The following is an 8,667-nucleotide window of genomic DNA, read 5'->3' as shown; positions in this document are numbered from 1 at the left end:
CAATGCCAGATTACCTGAGGACATCGCTATACAAAACGGTCGATGAAGCGGTTAGCCTTTTTTACCAGGAAAACGGAAACACACATGCGCTGCCGAAAACAGCCACGATCACTTCAATCTTAGCACGTCTACTTGATCCGCCGACAGGAGAAAAGCAACCCGAGTAGCGAGTAGTAACAAGAGTACCGAAAAAAAACAACCTCCCATGTATAGATTTCATGAATTACCGACACCGGTGAATGTCGTCCTGTTGTGATTCCTATACCCCCGAAGAGATAAGTGCTTTGTGAGGCATATCCCATGCAGCACTGATAAACGGAACACATTGCGGTCTGTGGCCGTCGTTGCCGCCTACAACTCTAAAGGGGGGGAGGGGGGGGGGGGGGAGGGGGGGGGGGCGTGGAGGGGGGGGGGGGGGCGTGGAGCCGGCGTTACGATTTCAAACCCGAGCTCCCGCTAAACCTGTGGTCAACTGACGTCAGATCAAGCACAGAGCTGCACTGGACGCGGGTAAGTTTTTGAATGTCAAAGTCCGAAACGTTCACTCCGGAATGTGATTGAGATACACTGCCGGGGGTGCAAAACCTTTCCTCCGGGTTGTGATCGAGAAACACTGCCGCGCGTGCAAAACCTTTACTCCGGGTTGTCATCGAGAAACACTGCCGCGGGTGCAAAACCTTTACTCCGGGTTGTGATTGAGAAACACTGTCGCGGGTGCAAAACCTTTACTCCAAGTTGTGATTGAGAAACACTGCCGCGGGTGCAAAACCTTTACTCCAGGTTGTGATCGAGAAACACTGTCGCGGGTGCAAAACTTTTACTCCGTATTGTGATTGAGATACACTGCCGCGGGTGCAAAACCTTTACTCCGGGTTGTGATCGAGAAACACTGTCGCGGGTGCAAAACCTTTACTCCGGGTTGTGATCGAGAAACGCTTTTGCGGGTGCAAAGCCTTTACTCCGGGTTGTGATCGAGAAACACTGCCGCTGGTGCAAAACATTTACTCAAGGTTGTGATTGAGAAACACTGCCGCGGGTGCAAAACCTTTACTCCAGGTTGTGATCGAGAAACACTGTCGCGGGTGCAAAACTTTTACTCCGGATTGTGATTGAGATACACTGCCGCGGGTGCAAAACCTTTACTCCGGGTTGTGATCGAGAAACACTGCCGCGGGTGCAAAACCTTTACTCCAGGTTGTGATTGAGAAACACTGCCGCGGGTGCAAAACCTTTACTCCGGGTTGTGATCGAGAAACACTGCCGCGGGTGCAAAACCTTTACTCCGGGTTGTGATTGAGAAACACTGTCGCGGGTGCAAAACCTTTACTCCAGGTTGTGATCGAGAAACACTGTTGCGGGTGCAAACCCTTTACTCCGGGTTGTGATCGAGAAACACTGCCGCGGGTGCAAAACCTTTACTCCGGATTGTGATCAAGAAACGCTGCCGCGGGTGGAAAACCTTTACTCCGGACTGTGATCGCAAAAAGAAAAAGAAAAAAAAAAAAAGAAAGCTGCCGCGGGGTGGTGGAGACGCGACCAACAGGGCAGGGGAGAGCGGGCAGCGCTTCCCTACGCAATTTAACGCAAAGTCTGACGTTCGGTGTCGCTGACAACCAGATGTCAAGGCGGATCGGAGCATTCGAAGAAATTCATGCCGTATTTCTCTTAAGCTATCGGTGACTGCAGTCTCACTGATCGAGCGCGCGAAGCTTATGGAAGGAGTCTTTTGAACTTGAACTCACATGTAAACGCTAGAGCCAGGAGCAGTTTTGCCGCGTAAGGTGGGAGGCAGCCAGGGTATGGTATGCTCAGGATGTAGCTTGCAAACATTTGTGCCTGGAGCGCCATGATCAGGGGATCGCCAAGTACGAGGAAGTTCCAGGCGTACATGAATGGGATGACGTCGCCAAACCTCCCGAAGGACTTGCTGCCGGCAACCACGTAGGCATAGCCACCACCAGACGCCGGTAGCAACGTTGCCAACTCCATGTGGCACAGTCCAGCTGCAAATATTAATGTGGAAGCATTTAAATATTTTTGTTTTTGTTTTTTGAGTTATATCTTTTTTACATATGAGATGCGGGTACGTGTCTTCGCTGGTCTCTAAAGCCACAGTCAGACTGCAAATGCATCAAGTCAGTTCGCAAGCAGATTCGAACGTAGGTCAACACGAAATCCGTGCTTCGAATATCGCATGTCAACGAGTTGTTCAAGGAGAAACTTGGCACGCGTCATTCGAACTACGGATATCGCGGTGACTGATGTTTACACAATGTCTTGTGGGACGTCGGCTTAATCTGGCCCTTATGGTTGTGCCTGTAGTCTATATAGATCCCTTTCAATATTTAGAAATGATGCATAGATTATGTGCGGCGGCTTCGTTAGCATTCCGGAGTGTATTCGGATTGAGACGCGTTCCACATGAGTGCTGCGTCAGTGCTTCGCAGGAACTCGAAACCAGGCACGGGTTTCACAATTTTCTGCATTATCATAATCGAAACATCACGTGCACACCATTTTCATCCAGGAAGGATTACTACACTTAACTTTTATGCGCTGATTAAAACCATGTACCAATAATTAAAACTGATTCCCACTACCACCGCTAGGGAATTCTTTTCGGCTTACGGTTGGTCAGGAAGCATGTCAAGCCCTTCTTCTGCGTCTGACGCACTCCCTGGCTCTGTTAATTGCCGCAGTCACTGTTACATCTCGGGAAGTACATGATTGTGGTTTGTCAGCAGTAATTCGTACAATGAACACGTATGCAAAAAGACGGGCGGCGGAAGCTGCAGTAAAATGTCATATGCGCGGTATTGAGGCAACGGAACTGACGGGCTGACCGACATGGTTCAGTTGCTGTGCGGTTACATGCTCTGTTTCTTCGAGGGAGGACGCCATCAAATATGTTCTCGTCCTCTCTGTATTCGGCGATTTGGTTGTCATCTCGTTGGTCATTGCCAGTCCAGTCATTCAAGTTCAGGTCGCCCTTAGTCTGATTATTAATTGCTGTTGTTATCATCATGTCAGTTCTCATGTTTCAAAAAACCCAAGGCACATAGTTGGGGGAATTAAAATGAATACTGATTAATTATATTCAATTGCAATTTTCTTTCTGGAAAGAGACTAATCAATTTGGAATTATATTCAACACCAGGGGTGGCCATAAAAACATATTCATAGAGCCATAAAAAGGAACTGTTTTAAATGAAGAGCCGAAAGAGAAACATGGTACTTTCAATTTTTTTTTTTAACTTTCCTTTTTAGTTGGTGGCAACAGCGAATTCCACTCATAAGGCAATTGCTGAGCATGCTTCTGTAATGTTCGTGCACGCTCATAACACAAGTACCTTGCCCATTTGTATTTTGGCACAAAGCTGGCAAAACACAAGCAACCTTTTGATCCTGAGAGGAGGAAGAAGGGTTGGGTTTACTAAGGAGTAAGGTGGTAAAGTGTGTCAGTCGGTAAACGTTGAACATAATAAAAAATTGCGCACAAAGAGACGATGAACATGTTTTGTTCTTGTATTTTTGTGCCCGATATTTCGTTCTGTGTGCCAGGGAGCCGCAAGCCGCACTTGGGCCCCCGAAGAGCCGCTAGAGGCGCGCGAGCCGCGGTTCGCCCACTTCTGTTCTACACCTATACTTGGCGTCAACTATAGTGTGCAACCTTGTCAAGATTAGTATATCTTCCACAGTGCTCCCCAGGCAGACGCTGCTGCGAGAGCATGTGGTCGAGGATTCCCCTCGCATCTCATTCGCATTCGCTGAGACTAGTTGAAAGATTTGGGACAATGAGAAAGCTACGCTGGCCTTGACAATGTGGCCCAAAATAGTTGACGCCAAGTATAGAAGGGTGTGCGTGATCGCGAAGCTCAAATTGGTTTCAAATTCAAACGTGGATTGTAATTTTTCCTCCAAGTCGTCGTCACGTTGGTAGAGGTTTTGCCGAGGTCTTGAGGTTTTGATGGCCTGCGAACCATTTAGTGTAGAGAAGCGGCCCAGGTGGGGTTTAAAGAATTGGTCTCCACTACGCATCGTCGTGAATCTTAGTCCTTCTTCAAACACTCTCAGGAGCATACAGTTTCGCAGTTCTCTTCAAGTTCCATATCAGTTCGATCGATGGAACCAAGTTTAATGGTGCTATGGAGGTTTGGAGTCGGCAAAAGCTTGCAGGTATACATCGCTTGCATTGACGTCGTATCGACCGGAATCGCTCCGTACCGTGCTCCAGTGTCCGAACCTGCTGCAGCATGTATTTCGTACCTCGGCATGCCTTGCTGAGACGACAAATTCAATGATGCGAAATGTATGCCGCCGAAGATACGGGCACAGGAGCATGGTGAGGAGCAATGGTGGCTGGTACGGTGCCATATGACTTCATGTGCAAAACATACAGGTATGTGGTAGCAAAGTCCAGTGGGGTGTTAGCCGGTTTTGGTCGAACATGAAAATGGACGGGGAGGGCACCTTACATGTGCAATCAGTTCGGTTTTAGTCGCTTGATGGGCAGGTCGGCCCCCAAGCTTCAATACCATCATGTGAAGGAATTGCAAGAACCCAACCTCTCTTGCAAAATTAACGACTGGTTCAACGATATTCTGTCGCTAAAGTTGTACAACCCCTTACCCGTACCTTGCCTTTGTTGATATTAAACATGTGCTACATGTAATATCGCCACTCCATCCTCTGTGCTTATATGTGTAAATGATTATAATTGATCTAGCTTTATTCTTATCCTTTGCAAATGGCCACAAGAGCTTAGAGCTATTTTTGCATAGTCTACGTAGTTTTATTAACGCCTACAGTTTTCCATGATGCTGCCTTAAACCCCTTGTGTTTTGCTTTCTGCGTCAGGAAAGGTGCACACTCCACTACAATTGTGTCTCTAGAGTGCATGATGCCATTGGGAATAGTTCGTAATTTGTGTAGCTACCTGAACACTATGTCTACGTTTTCTTCATACGACTCTTGCCATTATATACGACGCTACCGAGCTGGAATCCTTGAACGTTGGTTTTTTTTTTTCCTTGCGTCAAATTGTTCGTGTTTTCGATATGCCTTTTGCGATAAAACTTTAGGTCGTCGATCCCCGTATCCACTAACGTGGCACTTCCTACGCTGCATCTTTGTTCCTTCTAGTTATAAAAAAGATCACGCAGAGTGACAATAAATCGTTTACTATGTGATTAAAGTAAATGTTTGTGCTTGCGAATTACGGTGAAGGCGCAGTACGAGCGAACAGAAAAGCCAAAATTCCATGGGGGCTGCCATTTTGTAAACGAAAACAACAATACGTAAACAAAAATAGTGATTACTTCAAACGTCATACATGGGAGGGCGATTTAACGTAATAAAATATCTCATCTAAAAAGCATGCTTTCCTTTTCTTATTTAAGAAAGGTTTATAATTATTATCCTTCAAATACTTTTGCATACTCACAATTGTTTGATATAAAATATATTTAAAAAATAGCCCCACCACCACGTGTTTCAATTACCTCGGGCTTATTCTAGAGTGGGCACACTGTGTATTATAAACTCTGTTTCAGAACGCACTATGGCACGGTGAAGACGGCTATTACTTTACAAAAGCGGCCGAGAAAACATGTTGCTTTCAAGCTGAGGCAAGGCGTTCTTTTTGAACCGCTGTGACGAGCAACGAGCTTAGAGTCTTTGAGTGTTCGAGTGAGTAACGAGTAACGAAGGGTACTTAGTGTTACTCAGTGACTCAGTAACGCGTACAGGTCTGGCTAGGCACGCACTCACCGAGGACATTAGTGACCCCTGTCACTAGCCATATCACGAGGGCTGTTCCGACAGAACCCGCGTTTCGGAAGACGATGCTGGGCACCACGAATATGGTGGTACCTGAAATGTGCAAAAAGAAGAAAGGCCCGGATGAATAAAACTTGTATAATTTGATTGATGTTAATTGTTTCTTTTCTTTAAAGCAATGTATGCTTGTCATTTATTATACGTTATTTTTTGGCGCGCTGCTGGTATCGTTTTGCTGATGTTCGGACGTCCTTTTCTCGGTCGTTGACGTGACGACTCTGACATTCGGGTAAAATAACTCGGTCAATTGATCTCCTCACGTTCTAAAGTGCCGTTCGCTTGTTACCCTCTCTCCTCCTCTGGTGGGTGTTGCTCAGATCACCGTCGTGCAGCACGCCCGGTTGAAGCTCTCTAGTCACCATATTCTGACATCCCCAGCCGATCACCGCCAGCTCCCCCGCAAAACTCACACACCTCATATTTTTCAATGCTCGCGAACGCGCCTCATTTCCCTATTTGACAGCTATGTAAAGTCCCATGCCCACTGCTTTATGACATCGCCCTTTTCGTGCTGATCAGACGTAGCTCATTAAAATGCAATGAAGCTTGCAGGCAGTGGCGTCAGAACAGGGGCGGGGATGGGGGGGAAAGGAAGGGGGGGAGGGCAGTCGATATTTACTTATTTCAAAAAGTTCAATGTCAGCAAGAATACTTAATGACAAGTACATAACATTTTTAACCAGAACTAACACTAAATTTACGAGTTCAAAAACGATAATTGAACGGCACTCTCGAGTCGACAATTAACAATATTATTTCTTTTCACGAAGTGCATCCGATTGTAACCCACTACCTGTGCACATTGTTAATTATGATAATGTTTTTTTTTATTTCTAAACCAACTCTTATCATTTGTGTAACTTGATAAATATTTGCACTATCACTGCTGCTGCTTTGCTCGAAGTGATGTTTTTGTTTTTCCTTTTGTACATACAACGTCCTTTTGAAATGTAATATTCCGAACGTGCTGTTGACGAATGTCTGTATTTGAAACCATGGTAAAGTGTGACCACACTCTCAGTAAAGCTCTTTTCTTGAAGTGCTCTTGTACGCGACTCCTATTATATTCCTCGTAAGAAGTAGTGGTCTTGGTAAATAATAAATAAAATAATGTTACAAAGGGTGGGCGAAAAATCGCTGTCGCCCCCAAGCCCCACCACTTTCACACCCCATCTCACGAATAGTTTTGACGCTTCTGCTTGCAGAAAACTTGAAAAGTATATTCCTGGAATCTTTACGAGGTTTGTCAATCTGGTTAATTTAAGCCACAGCACACAGTGGATTATTATTTCAGGAAAGTGTTAAAGGTACAAATATACAAACATGCAGACATTCTCACACAAATATACAAGCAATGTTCATTTCATTATAATGCAAATAAATGAAAGGATGCAAGCGAGCTGGACAAGAATGACGAAAATAATCTCTGGAGAAGGGGAACAAGGGGGACAAAGGACAAGCACAAATCTCCAAACACAGCTAGGCGAAGCGTGTTTGTTGTGCTTGGAGATTTGTGTGTGTCCTTTGTCCCCCTTGTTCCCCTTCTCCAGGGATTATTTTCGGAAGTATTTTACTGTTCTGTTCTTTAAACCAACTATAAAGAAAGCAAATCATAACAAAGGAAAGAAATCATTAGCCACTTTTGTTTAACAACGACAACGACAACAGCAACGGCAACGACAACGACAAATAGACCAGGAACAACAACAATTCATTTGAAAGCATTGAAAGAATATTACTTGGCAGCCCATTCCGTTGTTCAACTGTGCTTGAAAAAACCAGCATTTGAAAGCACCAGTACTAGAGTTGAATGTAGCATTTCTGGAAATCGCCGGTTCACGAGATTCTAGTACGAAAATACGTGAACACGTGCTCAAGCCAGCGCGGGCACTCCCTCGACCAAGGAAGCGCTATACCAAAACAAGGACGCATCTTCCCTCTCCTTCCTAATGCGTGCATTGTTTTAATTTGTGCAGTTCACGAACCCCGTTTTCTGCCAAGAGGCGTCAGTTATTTTTAAGAGTGTTGATTCTCGCATTTTACCAGCTTGATCTGACCTTTGTGAAACAAAATAGGGGGACACAGCTATTTAATCGATACATGTGTTGCATGGTTATATTTGTACCAAGCAAGTACGAGGTGTGGTCAATAAGTTTTGCTTCCTAGGTTGTAACGTTTTTTGTTTTTGTTTTTTTGTGATGGAATTAAACGATGTTACATTCAAAAGAAAGTATGGAATTTCCTGTTTCCCCAGGAGTGCATAACTTTTCAATAAAGTTTCAGAGACTAGTGTACCGGTGCTTCCTTTTACCGGTACACTATAGTCTCTGCATGCCATCGTAGAAGAATGAGTGTGGCTGTTGACGAAACCAACCCCGTGCTGGACAAGCTGCAGTTCCAAGATATTTTGCCTCCCCCCCGGACCTCGCGCCATCAGAGTTCTTGCTGTATTTCGAGACGAAGAAACATCTGAAGAAACACTGTTTTCGTCCCACGACAAGGTTACGGATGCAGTGCGCCGTTAGTGTTGTCAACAGCCGCCTTCGTTCTTCTACGAAGGTACACAAAGACTAGTGCTCCGATAGCGGAATTGCATCGCTGCTGGATGACGCTATATTGAAGAGTTATGTGCTCCCGGAAAAGAAGAGATAGCAAAATTTCATTTGAATCTCAACATTTTTTCAGTTCTAACACTGAATAAAATGCTGCAACTTAAGATGCAAAATTTTATGACCAGCCCTGGTATGTTGGGATCCCTATCCTACTTTCTGAAATAACTTTAACGCAGATCTTTCTGACGCACTTACCAATAGAACACCCAATCACAAT

This window comes from Ixodes scapularis, unplaced genomic scaffold (assembly GCF_016920785.2).
Source record: "Ixodes scapularis isolate PalLabHiFi unplaced genomic scaffold, ASM1692078v2 PGA_scaffold4__175_contigs__length_147842914, whole genome shotgun sequence".
Classification (NCBI taxonomy): domain Eukaryota; kingdom Metazoa; phylum Arthropoda; class Arachnida; order Ixodida; family Ixodidae; genus Ixodes; species Ixodes scapularis.
This window is presented reverse-complemented; position numbering follows the sequence as displayed.